General features: G+C 41.4%; 1 protein-coding gene across 1 annotated transcript in view; it reads left to right on the forward strand.

Moving 5' to 3' along the window:
* Positions 1–16,288, forward strand: part of Anks1b (ankyrin repeat and sterile alpha motif domain containing 1B) — a 1,052,697-nt gene that overhangs the window by 869,325 nt on the left and 167,084 nt on the right. The gene's annotated exons all lie outside the window — the stretch shown is intronic.

Here is a 16,288-nt window from a genome sequence, read left to right on the forward strand (position 1 = left end):
TTGCTGTCACCATCATTTTCTGGCAGAGCTACCAGTAGCACAGAACCTTCTGAATTATCCAAATAGACAAGGATAAGAAAGGGGAGAGCCACCTATGCTCAAAGTCCACCATGTTGTTTTCCATAAACACTTTGGTGAAATAGAATCCACTAACCATTAAATGAAAAGGCATGTCACCGTGGAATAGTCCTTCAGAATTGTGAATCCTATCACCTGACTTTAGACCATTCCACATCCTAAAAAAGAGCTTCATACCCCCTATTAAAACAATTCTCCATTCCCTGTCTCCTATACATAAAAATAGAATCATTTGATAGCTGCTCTTCCTGTTTTCTTTCATACCATAATTTTTCAAAGTACATCCACATTAGAGTGTACCATAAGCACTTCTCTTAATGTTATTGGCAGGCTTCTATTCCTTGTACAGACACAATACTATTTACCTACTCTGTGATTCATTTGCTTGCCAGTGGATGAGTGTCCTGGCTATTAACATTCTTTGCCTCTTAATGCTGCTTGGAACACTTATGAATTATTTTGTGAATGTTGCTTGCAGTTCTCCTGGTGATGTGCCTAAGAGTAGAAATGTTGGTTCCTGTGGTCGTGCTAAATTTAACTTTCTGAAGAACAGCCATAAAGTGTTCTCAAAGTGGCTTCACTCAGTTGCAGTCTAACATGTGGGGCTTAAAATTTCTCTATTTCTTTGGACAACACTTGTTATTGTCTTTCATCTCAGTTGTTTCAGTGGAAATCAAGTATTATTTCTTTGTGCCTTTTCTTTGGTCTTTCTTTAATGTTGAGTGATGGTGAGCCTTTATAGATTCACAGGTCATTTGCATATCTTTTGGGAGAATAATTTGTCTAAATTCTTATCCTATTTAAAAATCAGATTGCCTTTTTATTGTTGGGCAATAATAATTAACTATATATATAGTTATAACTATATATATATGTATATATATTAGTCAAAATATTTTGTCAGATAATTTTGCTTACATATATTTTCTTCATTTCTAGTCTTCACTTTCTTAATCCTGTCCTTTGACTCTTGAAACTTTCTAGTTTTGATTAGATCCAGTTCTGGACTTCTTAATCATTTGTTACTTGTTCCTTTGATCATCTGAAAGAAACAGTTGCCCCAATCTATGTCCTAATGATTTACTTCTGTGTTTTCTATGACTTGTTTTAATTTTGGAATATCTTAGGAAGCAAGGGTTCATTTTGTCCTTCTGAACTGACCATCCATTTGTCACAGATGATTTCTTTGAATGTGTGCACATGTGTGTGTGTATGTGTGTGCATGTGCGTGTGGTATGTGTGTGTGTGCAAATGCATTTACCCATGTGGATACATGTAGGGTATCTCGCTGAACCTGTAGCTTACTGTTTCGTCCGGGCTTGCTGGCCAGTGAATCCTAGAATACTCCTGTCTCCACCGTGTTGTTACTCTAGGACAACATGCATGATGCCTGGATTTAAGTGGATTCTGGAAATCTAGATTCAGATCCTGTGTGCACAGCAAACATTGGATGCACTGAGTCACTTATCCACCCCACATTTTAAAATGTAGTGAATATTTCATGCATGTCTGCATATGCATGCATGCTATGCTCTTGTTATAGTCACTTTCTTATTGCTCTTTATTTAACTCAATTCCTCTTTCCTGGATGCATCTCTAGTATTTCCCCTTTTAATTTCATGGCCTTCTTGTTTCCCCCATACCTTTAACCTGTGAAAGAAAATGTGCAATATTTATCTGTTACTGTATGGCTTACCAGTTAACATGATTATCTCTAGTTCCATTCCTTTTTCTGCAAATAGTAAAATTTTATTCTTATTGGGGAGTAAAATCTCAGTGTGTGTGTGTGTGTGTGTGTGTGTGTGTGTTGGCTTTTCTTGTTCATGATCCTACATAGTTTTGCATTTCACTAACAGCTCAGCCATTCAACACTTTCCATGTGTTTATTGTATATTTGTACTCCTCTTGAAAATTTTGCTTATTACCATTATTCATTTATTGATTGTAGTATCTCTTCTTGTTGCTTAATTAATTTTTGTTTGTTTTGTTTTTTGGGTTTTTTTTTTTTTTGAGACAGGGTTTCTCTGAAGCCCTGGCTGTCCTGGAACTCACTCTGTAGACCAGGCTGGCTTCGAACTTAGAGATCCACCTGCCTCTGCCTTCCCTGTGCTGGGATTGAAGGTGTGTGCCACCACTACCTGGCACTATATAGCTATATGTGTACCAGTACACATTCTAATTAATGTGTCTTTGTAATAAATTTAAAGATTAGAAAGTTTGAGTTCTCCACTTTTTTCAAAGTTTTTTTTTAACTATCCTGAATTATTTACATTTTTATGTGTATTTTAAGAATTACTTGTAAATTTTTACAAATAAAGACAACTGAGATTTTTGCCGAGGGGAATGCATTTAATTTACAGATAAATCTGAGGACCATTACTATTCTAACAATATGTAGGCTTCTCCTCACACATTAAAAATAAACTCATTCTCTCTGATTAGGCATTATTTAATTTCTTGAAATGATGTTCAATAATTTTCAATATGAAAGATTTTAAAAAAAAACTATTCCTAGGTATTCTATTCATGGTACTATTAGATAAGTATTTTATTTAAAATTTCATTCCCAAATTGATCATTATTAGTGTAGTATAACTAATGTTTGCCCACAATCTGTCCCTCATGTTTTATGAGTTCCACACCCACAAGTGCACCCAGCCAGGACGGTAAATATTTGAGTATTTTTCATCTGTGAATATGGGCAGATGATTTTCTATTGTTTTCTAAGCAACAGAGGACAAAACTCTGTGTGTGTGTGTGTGTGTGTAGCATGTACACTGTATTTGAGTATTAGCGATAATCTTCAGATTATTTAAATTATACGGGATGATGTTCATAGGATACACACAAACTTTCCATTTATATGTGGGATTCTGGGATCTGTAGGAAGTTCTGGACTCAGTCTCCTGAAGCTACTGATGGATGGCTAGAGTGGTCCCACAATGACCTCATTAGCTGGTTTAATAGACAAGACTTCGTTATGATCCAGTTCTTTATTTATGATGCTATTTTTCTTCATTCTTTTCCACTTTGTTCCTCAAACTCTTCCTTCTCAGATGGACTGTATTTGAGTTTTCTCATCCTTCCTCCTCTGTTGGGTGCAACAGGGACACTTTCCGGCAGGTGTTATTCTGCTCAACTCCAGGACTTCTGTTCTACTGTTTGTACAGCTTTTAACTCTTTATAAGACATGGTTTACCAAGGGTTTCCTTTAGTCACATGAGTATAAGTGCAATAGCTGGTTTAAAGCCTTGGTCTAGCAAGCCCATCTTCTGGGACAGTTACTGGTAATGCCTTCTTTCCTGATATATGAGCCATACTTTATTTTTTATAGTATATTTCCAGTCTCTTATTGAACTCTATACATTTTTAATATGAAGCATGGTAATTTTCACAGTTCTCTCTCCCTCCTCCCCTTTCCTCTTTTTCCTTTCTCCTCTCTGCTCTCTCTTTTCTCCTCTCTGTTTTAGAGATTGAACCTATGGCTCAGTAGATGCTAGGCTAGCCCCATCCATGCCTTACTTGTCTTGAACCAAGAAGTCTCTGCCCCACTGCAAGCAGCTCTTTGTGTATTGGTGTATACCGTCAATGCTCTAGTGACTGTTTGCAGTCAGCCTTTTCACCAAGCTTGCAAAGAACCTCAAAGTCAACCAGAGCCAAGTGATTAGGGCTTGCTAGGTCCCTGGACCCTTGCATAGCCCTGCACATGTGCATGGCCACCCCAGTTACCATAAATATGTCAGAGCTTCTCAAAGCCCGTGTAGACATCTCTTGTGACAAAATCCCACATATAAATTGAGTTTTTCCTCTGTGTGTGTGTGTGTGTGTGTTATTTTATTACGCCCTCTAAGCCTTCAACAATATCACTTCTAGAAGTTCTGATGCAAAACAGTTGCTGCTGCTGTTTCCACAAATGTCCTAAGGAGAGGCTTGCTCCTACCCAGCAAACTCGGAGTTGAGGCCAAACCTGGGAGTGCAGCTTTCACGGAACCCCAGACTGGTTAACTACCAAGCATTCTCTTGGAATGGGGCTTCTGGGGGTGCTCCAAACCTGTTCTGCCCTCTCCCATGGCTGCCAGGATGCCGGTTCTCACAGCTGCCACGGAGGCAAAGCTGAGAGTTTTCAGGGAAGCCCTGGAGCTGAGGCGAGTTAAAACGCCCTCCAACTCACTGCTCCAAAGTTCCAAAGAAGTGAGTTTTGACAGTTTTATTTGTTTTATGTGTATGGATGTTTTTGTCTGCTGTACATCTTTGTACCAGGTCATGTCTGGTACCCATGAATGGCAAAGAAAGCATTGAATCTTGATGGATTATGTTGCAGGAATTATTAAAAACGACCGGCAAGTTCCCGAGCTACTGCTGGCAACTCTCTGCCCTGTGGGCCATCTCTGTCTCTAGTTAGCACCCCCTCCCCCACCCCCTCCCCCGCCCCCCAGCGACGGGTCACGGTATTCCCAGCTCTGGTTCGCTTGTCTCTGGAGCTGCTAGTACCTTCTCAGCCATAAACCCCTGTGGACAGCAGTCCCACATTCCAGTAACCCAGTGAAACAGAACTCTATGAGCTTTAACAGTCAGATTTATGTATCAATACATTCTCAGTTCACAAAATGCCCATGCAATAATTTCAGAGCCAATTGATAGTGATAAAAGCTGCCTACCTAGACAGGTCATCTGAATTATTCTACCCCTATATGATATTCATAACTACCTGTGGCTATTTAAAGCCATGCAGGATCAGGATTTTCCCGTCTGTCCTACATCTTGTTTCCTTCTCATATCTCTCTCTCTCTCTCTCTCTCTCTCTCTCTCTCTCTCTCTCTCTCTCTCTCTCTCTCTCTCTCTCTCTCTCTCTCTCTCTTTCTCTCCTCCATCCCCATCTCTGCAACTCCTAACTCTGCCTCCCTTTTCGCTGTCCAATCACAGGCCTACTGCTGCACTAATATTTAAACTAATTGAACAGGGAAAAATCCTGCCACAGGATTAGAGCCATAGACAGTTGTGAGCCACTATGTGGGTGCTGACAATCAAACCTTGTTCCTCTGGAATAGCAATAAGTAAATACTCTTAACCACGGAGCCACCTTCCAAGCCCCTAATTTTGACAATTTTGCTAGTGTCCTTGCTTTATAGAAAGGAGTAAGCTCTTGGAGGTCTTTCCATTCTGAAAGTGTTTCTCTCAACCGTATTGTTTCTACGTTAAAATCTTCCAGATAGTCTTAGAGAACAAGATTTTTCAGTTTAATGTCTAAGGAGGGAATGATAGGGGAAGGTTGAAGAAAATAATGAACAGAAGAAGTCTATTTGTTTATGAAGTGTTAACTCAGTGATAACTGTAGGTCAGTCACTGTTGTAGGTATTAGGAGCAAACACAAACTGGATGGGTAAAATATCCTACAAGGACCCACACCCTACCAATGAAAACAGAAAATAAGTAGCCAAATACAATATAATGGGGGAATTTATCCTAATAAATGGCAGAATTTGGTGGGAGACATTAAGTCAGCGTGAAGAATGTGAGGAGGGGGATAAAGTGCAGAACGTGGCACATGGGTTGTAGCTTGCCAGAGAAGAGAGGCAAACAGTCAGACAAATATAAAAGCACATGAGTAGAACCCCGAAATGGTTAGGATATGGAAGAGTGGGGTGGCTGATTCCTGGAGGAAGATGCAGCTGGAGAGAGCATAAAGTGGGACTGGGAGGGCAAGTAATGACGATTGAGAGAGGGAGAGTTAGCTTCTCCTAGTTCTTGTCTAGGAATTGGACCCAATGAGATTTCTCTCCCATTCACATTATCGTATCTATGGATATTAGCATTGTGCAAGTATTCTGTAGGCCACCATTTTGAGGAGACATAGTCTCACATCAGACTTTGTGGTCCTCTGGCTCTCCCTACCCTCTCTTTCTGAGCTCTTCCCTGAGCCTTGGGTGCAGGAGATATACCGTTGCTGTATCCACTAGGGCTATGCTTCCCACAATCCTTTGGCCACTGCCTGGGTCCAGGTGTGGTGTTCTGTGATGGTCTCCATTTGTTGTAAAGAGAGGCTTCATTGATGATGAATGAGAGCTGCGCTTATCTGTGGGTATGAGTTTTAGCCTGTAGTTAGGAATGGTGCTGGTCTAGTAATGTGATGGTCATAGGTCCTCTTCTAAGACCTGTGACCTATGAGCCCCATGGCTATGGCTAAGTTTCTAGAACCAGCAATGATTTCACTCCCATAGAGTGAGCCTTAAACCCAGTGAGTTACAGCCAACATCCAAGTGCCACTTGATGCACCTTTGAGGATATCTTGCCATGCTAGTCATTGCTATGGTTCCTAGGCATCACAGCTGATGAATGCTATTGGCTTCTGATGGATGCTATTGGCTTCTGATGGATGCTATTGATTGTTTCTATCCCCCTACAGCTTGCATTCTACTTTCTGGTACTGTGGACGCTAGACATGAGACTTTCAGGTTAGATCCACCTAGAATCACCTGAGTCCTGTGTTCTAAGTGCGTGGAGTCTTTAGCAATAGGGCCTTACTGTCAACTCAGAGAGCCAACAAAGAGCAACAGCCACAGCCTACATTATCTTGGGAGTTACTTGGACTACCCTGACCAACAACTCAAATGGAGATGTCTCCTGTTTAGTACTGGGGTTTTTGGTTTTTTTTCTGTCACTCTTGTGGGGACATTGTTTGGCATATGTTTAAATATGTATGTATACATACATATATATGAAATAGGATTCAAGAGGCTTTATCAAACAATCTTGATGATATTTGTCTCTCCATCCTCCTCTTTCTTCTATATTGACCCCCCCTTCCAGTTAGAGCCTCCCTGATTTTTCTCATTTGCTTCTTCATATCACATGTATCCTGCTATTCCCCACTCCCCTGGCCCCTTTATGCTTTCATGGCTTCTGTGATTACTCCATGTGACATACTCACTTCAGAAGATTTGGAACTGGGAACCATGAGAGTATTTGTCTTAGAATAAACTTAAGCTTCAATTCTTCATATAATGGAAAACCACGCCAAATTTTTAAGTAGAAAGGTCATGAAGTTACTCTGTTATTTAAAAAATATTCTGTCTGGGGCTGGAGAGATGGCTCAGAGGTTAAGATCACTGTCTGTTCTTCCAGAGGTCCAGAGTTCAATCCCCAGCAACCACATGGTGGCTCACAACCATCTATAATGAGATCTGGTGCCTTCTTCTGGACTGCAGGCATACATACAGTCAGAACAGTGTATATATAATAAATAAATACATCTTTTTAAAAAATACATTCTGTCTGTTATACAGTAGGCACTGTTCTAGGCACTGGGCTATAGCTGTAAACAAGACAATGGTCCTAATTTCTTGGGACTTATGTTCTTTGCAGCAAAAGCACAATGAGGAAAAACAATGTAAAATGTAACATCGATGTGTGTTGGAATGAACACAATGAAGTAAAGCGTGGGGAAGCAAGAAAGGAATGGGGAGAGCTTTAGAACTAAGAAGGAACCTGTGCAGGAAGAGTCAAGGGACAAGGAGTCAGTCACTGACGTCAGAGAGCAAGTCATCAAAACCTGTGCCCCTATGGATCCAGGAAGGAACTACAACACATTTGGATGATCCTGAGACAGGACAGCATGGAAGGCAGTTCCAAGCATCAGAGCAGGCTCTGTGGGTGGAGCCTGGAGGTGGGGAATTGAACAGGGTGAGGTCTAATGAAGAATCTTGGGCCAGAAAATGGGCAGGGCAAAGGAAGTCACTGGAGAAGCTGTTAAGTGGGGAAGGCTACAATCTAATTTACATGCCCAGGAAACCATCAATTGGCTGGATGTTAGCAGGTAGTAGCTGGACAAGAGTGTAAGAAAAGGACACTGTCTCAGGCTTTTATTGCTATGAAGAGACGCCATGACCACAGCAACTCTTACAAAGGACAACATTTAACTGGGGCTGGCTTACAGTTTCAGAGGTTCAGTCCGTTATCATCATGGTGGGAAGCATGGTAACATGCATTCAGACACGGTGCTGGAGGAGCTGAGAGTTCTACATCTTGATCTATAGGTATCAGAAGGAGACTGGGTCACTAAATGTAGCTTGAGCATAGGAAACCTCAAAGCCCGTTCTCACAGTGACACTTCCTCCAACAAGACTACACCTCCTCCAACAAGGCCATTCCTCCTAATAGAGCAATGACCTATGAGCCAAGCATTCAAACATATTAGTCTATGGGGGCTACTCATATTCAAATCACTACAGACACATTGGAGAGATTCCCAGAGACGTAAATCAGTGTGGTCAGTGAGTTAGTGATGCGTGCTTGGTTTAAGATATGTGTTTAAAAGCGAATCAGTAGAACATACATATTACAGGAAACCAAAGAATCAAGACCAATTCCTATGCTACAAGCCTGGTCATCTCAGTGAATGACCATGTTGACAACCAAAAAGGCAGAGATAACAGAAGCAGTGGGGGAGGGAAGTAGAGGCAAAACCAAGGATTTTGTCTGGGTCACACCGCCTGACATGCCTGCTGGCTCTATAAACACAGTCGTTGTTAAGTGGGAAGGTGAGTGTTTTGGACCGAACTGGGTGTAAAAAAACTGAGCCATGGGTTTCAAAGTTTGATTTGATGTGCCATCTAGTAAATACATGTAGTGTGCAAGGGTGTCATTATGAATCACTACAAAGTCTGAAGCTAATAGTGCAGGGACAGAGTACTGGCCTCCCAGGTGTGACACCCCCTCGTTCAGTCCCCAATGCTGCCCCAACATGAATAGAATATCAAGATTAAGCTACATTCGTTGTCACTTTGGTGAAACCCAAGTTCCATTATTTTAGCTCTCTCTTTCTACTCCAATCTCAGCAGCAGTATTATCAACCGGTTCATTATAAACCAATTAACTTCAGATGGTTACTATTAACGGTAATAGCCATTAAGTGCTTCCTCGAGGCAAGCGGTAGACACAGAACTGTATAAGAAATGTCTCTTTCTGTTCTTATGCGAAGAGCCTATCAGCTCTGAGGGGCCACACTCTACCATTCTGCCTATGTTCCTTACTCTTAACAAAGAAAGCGTCAGAGGACATAACAGAACTGTGCTTTGTGTGTCGCAGGTCACTTTGGTTTAGGAAACTGTCTAAGCAGATTTTTTTCCTTCTTGTCTCATCTGGAACTTCAATATTGAAATCTTTGGAACAAGCTCAGAGCTGGCATTAGCAAATAATGTAGTTTGTCTTCCTAATCATTGGACTACGAAAATTGTAATCTTCTCCACTATTTGATAATGTGCTTCAAAAATGACGTCTCGGTTTGAGGGTGGGGAGATTGGTTTCCCTGTGTGATGGAGGCTACCTGAGAACGGACTAAGGAAAAAATAATCTAGCCTTGATTCTGAATTAATTCTTTTCTAAAAATCCTGAAAGCCTTCTTACATATGGAAATTTTCTCTTGACACCATAAAAGACTTTAATAGTCATCAGAGGAACTGTCCGACCTTAGTACAAAGCAACCAAATCAGTTCGGTGTGTGAATCCCTCATGCAGTGTGTCCCTGAATTGGTGCAATGACTATATGGACAAGATAAAATCAATCAATGGGGTACAAAATAGCAGGAATTAAAGAACGCTACTTTGTTGCAAACGTCAAGTACAGGGAAGCACTTGGAGTTAAAATATGTTTCGAAGAATACAATGGATGGTTGTGGTGATTAATTTTGATTCTCATTTTGGTTTGTTTGGCTTTAGTGAGGCATTTGTGCTTGGGACATGTCCATAGAGGGTTTCCAGAGGGAAAAGACCTGCACTAGACATGGATGGTATCATCCATTCCCTGCACTGGGGTCCCAAACTGAATAAAAACATAAAGGAGACCGCCAGTGAAATGCTGGAGTTCTTCTTTCTCAGCTGATCCACCAGATGTGAGCAAGTAGCCTCTGACTCTCACTGCCACCCATTTGTCCTAGGAGCCTGACCTTCTTCATTGTGCTGGACTGTGCCCTCAAATCAAGAGGCAGAATAAATCCTTGTTCACTTGAATCTCCTCTTGTCAGGTATTTGATGGCAACAACAAAGAAACTAAGTAACCCAAGAGAGAAAAGGGAAAGGAGTATCTGGAGGAAAGAGATGAGCCTTCTCAAAGCCTTTATCATCAACACTGTTGAACAGACCATGAGGATAACAACAACATTGGCATTTTGTTTAGACATTGAAGGTCACTCTCCTGCAGTATGGAAAGTAACAATCCAGAGGGGATATTGGCAGTTTAATCTCCAGATAACTTGGTGAGCTTCCCTGTGTGTTGTAGGCATACAATCCCAGCCCTGCAGCAATGGCTCTGTGGCTGGCTTCTGTTTTAATTAGGCTCTGTCTACCTTTTCTTCCTTTCCTAGGGAAGAATGGGAGAAATGGAGAGTGTCGAGGCCTCTATCACAGCCTCCACAACTAGGGCTCGCTCTGCCTCAGTCTCCATTTCCTATGACACTTGTCTCCTGCTTCCAGCCTGAGTGGAAATGGAACAGGAAGGGGGGAGCACAAACCTGTTTTTACTGAACGTAGAAAGAAACGACTTCTTTGGTGTTCCCCCAAGAGGCATTAAACACAAAACAGGACAAGGTATTAGAAGAAAATAAATGGTCTTGAGAAAAGTCAGAAAGACAAATTTTTAAAAAATTTAAAAAAAGAAAGAAAGAAAGAAAATAGGGACTGGCTGTGACTCCAGGAACTAAGGAAGTCTAGAGGGCCGTGCTTTCCCTTGATGCTAAAATGGTGTGCTGTTTCTCCTCCAGTCCCCCAGGTAAATGGGAATCGGTTTTGTGTTTAAAATATCAGTCAGTAGATAGAAGCAATGATGGAGTGATTGGCAGCCAATGTGTGATCAGTTATCCCCAGAGTGGTTTTGGCATACTCTGAATTTATTGTGTTCCTATTCCATGCAGGAAACTTTGGGTTTACTGACTATAGTTGTTCTGCATCAAGCAGATCAAAGCCTTTCTTCACCACATCAGATGCATACATATATATATATATATACACCTTCCCACACTCTATGGAAGACAAAGAAGCAGCTGGAAATCAATTATTTTGCACACAATAACAAGTGACATGTTTTTCTAGAGATATCTAAATTTTGCACAGAAGTCTACAAATAAATATGACTTATTTCTGATGTGCATAGATGGAATGTTCACGTTAACGTCTTAAGAAGGTGTTCCACCAATTTAACCATTTTTCTTGTATAGTAGCCGATAAGTAATTAACAACCGTGGGGTTGGGGGGGAGTCATGTTCTCAAAGGGAAGTCTGCTTGTGAGAACTAGTTAGGAATCAGAGAGCAGAACCCTCCCTGAATAACATAGGAATTCTCTTATACTCAAATGTTCCGGATACTAGAGGCAGAAAGGGTTAAAACTGTAAAAGAGAGAGAGGAGAGAGAGGTGGGGGCATAACAAAATATGAGCATTTTAAAGTTGCACAAAGATGCCTCTGGGGCTGTGGTAGTATTAAATATTAACGTCACACAATAAAATTACAGAAAACTCTAAATAATGAAAAATATCACTGAGAAGCAGAGCTGCCACTTGAGGGTGAGATGGGCATGGAGCGATCGCAGCATGATGTAGGATGTGTGCGAGACGCGAGGGCTAACTCAATCAGAGCCTCCGTGTTGCTATTGTGAAGTAATGGAAGTTGTAAGAGTGACAGCTCTTGCACTGCTTGAGGTCATAGGAGGAAAATATTTCTGTGCTGTACATGTGTTTTCCTTTAAGATCTGTCTTGAACGGACTTTAAAAGTTAGCAAAGACTGTAATTTATTAAAATTTAAGACTCGAAACAATGTAGAAAGCAGGATCTTTCCTTAGTGCCCCCAAATCCCTTCAAGTTAATCCTGATAGAGATGGATTCCATCTTCATTTATAATCGCTTCCTTTCAAATGATTTCCTTGGACAACACATACATTATAATCAAAGCATGGCAAAGCAGACAAACAGTCACAGCAGCGGCCATCTAAGCACCCCTTAGCTCCTTGTTCATCCCTTCTACCTTTTATACAGAGACAGGCATGTGGGTGGGTGGTACCTCTTACATAACTAAATGCCCTCCGAAAGGATCGGGGAATTTTCTTTAAAGCCTCATTAGAACATTGAGATTGTGGCAGTAACAGAAACCACGCTGAACTGCTTGGGTGAGTCCTGTTAACATGGTGACCATTAAAATGAATTCCAGACGGGTAAGGATGACAGAAGAGAGGGACAATCATGGAAGGCACGGAAGACATCTGAGAGATGAGTCCTTTGAACCAGATATGGTAGATAGTTAACAGTGGTTGGTTTTGATACTTTCCTCACTGTTGAAACAAAGTATTGGAAAAAACAAAAACTAACAACAGCAACAACAACAACAAAAAACCCAACCAACCAAACAAAAAACCAGCCCATGGAAAGAAGGCTTTATTTTGGCTCACAGTTATTTTGGAAGCTGGTCTTAGTGGGGAAGGTAAGTTAACAAAGAGAATGAGGTGGCTAATGGATTGCATTTGCCTTCCCCAAGCAGTTGCACTAACTGCTATTGCTCATCCACTTTCCTTTTTAGTTAAGTCCTGGAGGATGGGTCTTCCCACCTTAATTAACTTAATCTAGATAATCCTTAGATTAGCCCAGAGACCAACCTAATCTAGATAATCCCTCCCAGGCATACCTAAAGGCTTATCCCCTACAGGTGATCCTAGAACCTGACAAGATGATAATTAACATTACCCTTCCCGATAATAAAAGTAACGTTTGCAGTTCCCTTAGATGGGGAGTTGAGGGGACTTCTCATTTATTGTCCCAGCTTTCGTGGTGTGTGTTTGTTCTAAGCTATGTGTGTGACATGTGACAAATGTTCTCCAGATGACTGTTGAATACGTGAAAAATAGGAAGAGAGAGAAGGAAGGGGGGAGGTAGGGACTTTCAGAAGGAAGGGCGAAAGGAAAGACAACAGGGGAGATGAGAAAGAAATACTTTCAACAAAAGCTAGAAATTATTTTTTTCTCCCCGAGACTGGCGAGTCTTGGCTCTCATGTGAAAACTGCAGTTTTTGTTAACTTGTTTCTATCAGTGACTTTTATCACCCGATAGAATGTTTTCTAGTTCTTACAGAATCTAATAGACGTAGCATTTAGGAAAACATCACATTTTCAGCTCTAAGCTGTGTGGAGATGGGTGGCTGGAACTCTTCATGTCAGGAGAGGGCACTGTCAGTCAACCAGCTGTGTCTGGCTATCAGTGGAGGATGGTGTAGGTGGAGCCGAACTTTTTTGGGTGCCGTTTGCTTACCGATCCTCCTGGCTTTTGAAGTAGTTTCATTCCCCCCCCCCACCCTCCGCCAATAGCTGGCAGGGCTATACCCAACTGCAGCTGCCAAGCCTAGAAGTGCTTCCTTCAAACAATCTGAAAGGACAGAGTGCTGTTAACCCTCTCTTCTGCAGGATGCAAAGCTTGCAGGGCAGCTAAGAGAGAGAAAGATACAGGCATCCTGTAAGATGCTACATCTCCACCTGATGCATCATGTAACTTTTACTGAGCCATGTGGCACTTGGGCCAAGTTATCACATAATATTAAAACTTATGGACCACAGAGCATTAAACTCATAAGAAAAAAAAAAAGTGTGCTCAAATGCCTGGCTAGAGGCCAAGCAGATGTCCTGAAATCTGTACCTCTGAAATCTGCTGTCTTCTGAGTACAGATCCCTCCCACTAACCAGTGTTGCTTTGAGTAGTTGAGATAAACTGACACAAAGAAATGGCTCGAAGATGACAGGATCGAATTTGAGCCAGGCCCTACCACTGCTACAAGTGAGCTATGTCACTTTGGGAACGTTCCTTGATTTCCCCCAAGACTCTGTCACCTCAGCTGAAAATGTAAAAGTGAAGATGGAAACACAATACAATAGAAATACAAGAAAAACTAGTAAAAGTCGAAATACAATCTTCCTGTCCACGCATTGAACAAGCGCTTGTATTCTATGTACTTGGCGAGCGCCCCATTACATAAACTCTATGAGAAAAAGTACTTTCTCTAATAAGCAACTATCTAAAGTACCCAGAACAGTGCCCGGCACAAGGGGATCCTTCCAAAAAGCATCAAATGATGTCCTATACTATAGAAGGAAGACATGCTTCATGGCTTTGAACCTTCTGCTTCTCAGTGTCCTGTGTGAGTGGCTCCACCTCTCTGTGCCGGGGTTCTTATTTGTGAAAAGAGAGGCTGCTAATTCAAGAGACCTCCTTGAATTGTGTGAAGATGGAATTGCGTGCAAACATAGAACTGCTCAGACAGCAAGTGCTCCGGATATGCTAATGGCTATTCAAACAGTAAAGGCCTTGATCATGCTAGCAAAATGCTGGATTAAGCCCAGGGAGATGTAAAAATGGAGTAGGCATAGTCCCCCATCCTCGGTCTGGAGACAGGATACAGAAGCAGTGACAGGTAACTATAAAAGTAAAAGCAGGCACCTCCCAGGACAGTCTGTGATGTCAAAGATTAACATCGCCACCTGAACTCTCTCTCTCTCTCTCTGCAGTTTCTCAGACTAACTCCTTCCTCCCTGATGGGAAAGAAACCTGTACGTGGTCATCAAAATGCTGCTAGGCACTGCAGGTGAATCACGAGACTTATGTACCAATGTGGTTGCCTTTCTCTTCTTTGAAAGTCACTTCCTGTCCTTCCTGCTTCCCACTGGGCTGAACCATAGAGGCCTGCAGAGCAAAAAGCCTTTGCTTCCTCTGCAGGGCAAGCTCTAAACACAGCCGCTTTCCCTTTCCAGTTCCAGTGAGCACTGTCATTCTGCAGAACTAAGGAGGCATTTCCAGAGCTTCCAGCCAGAACCAGAAGTATAAAGATTTGTGTGGGGTTCCTTTAGGAATGAATGCTGACAATGTTATTTTTCTTTTTAACCAACCACCTTAGAAATTGCTCCAGACGGTCCTTCAGGGAAGATCATGATTGTCTGCCCTCGGGAAGAGCAAATGCCCGAGAAGCACTTTTGAGAGGCATCTGACGATGTATATCCGCAGCCTATCATGGAGAACAAAGATATTTCATTTCCTTGCAATATTGCAGGGAAAGTGGGCTAGTGAATAAAACATCAAATTTAGTGAACAGAAATAATACAGATCTTCTTAAAGTATTGATTCGTAGTTTTTTGTTGGTTTGAACTTGCTCACATATTCTCAAGAGTAAGTGTAAATGACATAAACAGATAGCAGTTACAGCTGCATTTATACTAAGGAGAAACTATGATCCATCCATTGAATATACTCTGTTATAATTATGTTACCTGTCTTGAGCTACTTTTAAAGATCTTTTAAATCTGAAGAGTCGCTAAGTATTGAAGCGTAACAAGAGACCCAGCCTCTATCTCTTTACAATAAACTGAAACTGAATATGGTCCCAATTCTGAAATAGCTCCAAAGCATATCAAATGTGATAGCTCTAACATAAATATGGAACTAGACCCCGATATGAGAGCTATTAAATAAAACTCTCCCATTTGTTAGTAATATTTAAGTTAGTGGTATTTTAATATTCCTGAGTATTTTAATGCTATATGTATGTCCAGGTACAAAAAAGGGCAACACATGCTAGGCACTACACATGTAGCTGACCCTAGGAGCATAGTCACTTGTTGAGTTGATGGGTAACTTTGTACCATAACTACCTATCTCCTTTTTGCAGTTGAAGAAGCAGACTGTCTTAGTTAGGATTTCCATTGCTATGAAGAGACAACATGACCATGGCAACTCTTATAAAGGAAGAGAGAGAGAGAGAGAGAGAGAACCATTTTCTTTCCAAACTTTCCAACATACTTTCATCCAGGGTTCCTAGCTTCCAGAGCAGTTAAGATGTTCCTGTGTTTAAAGGATGCTCTTGGTCCTTGCTCTGGGATCCCTCACAAGTAAATCTGTCACCAGCTTCTGGTAACTGGGTAGTAACTTTCCCCAATCCCTCAAGTTACTGAAATGGAAGATAAGAGTATAGTCTCCCTTTAGAGTGTGGTGTGCCCCTGCCTTTTAGGTTCCTCTGGTACTTGATCTACATACCAATTACTCTGGCCTTAGACAATTAATTCACCAGCTACACAGCTTTCACTCAGCCAGTGCACCTTGAAGCAGACCATACAGAAGCACAAGGCTGGCATTTCCCTGGCTTTTCAATGAGTATAAAGTAGAAGAGAAGAGAAAAATTCTCCCAATGACACAAT

This window comes from Mus caroli, chromosome 10 (assembly GCF_900094665.2).
Source record: "Mus caroli chromosome 10, CAROLI_EIJ_v1.1, whole genome shotgun sequence".
NCBI lineage: Eukaryota > Metazoa > Chordata > Mammalia > Rodentia > Muridae > Mus > Mus caroli.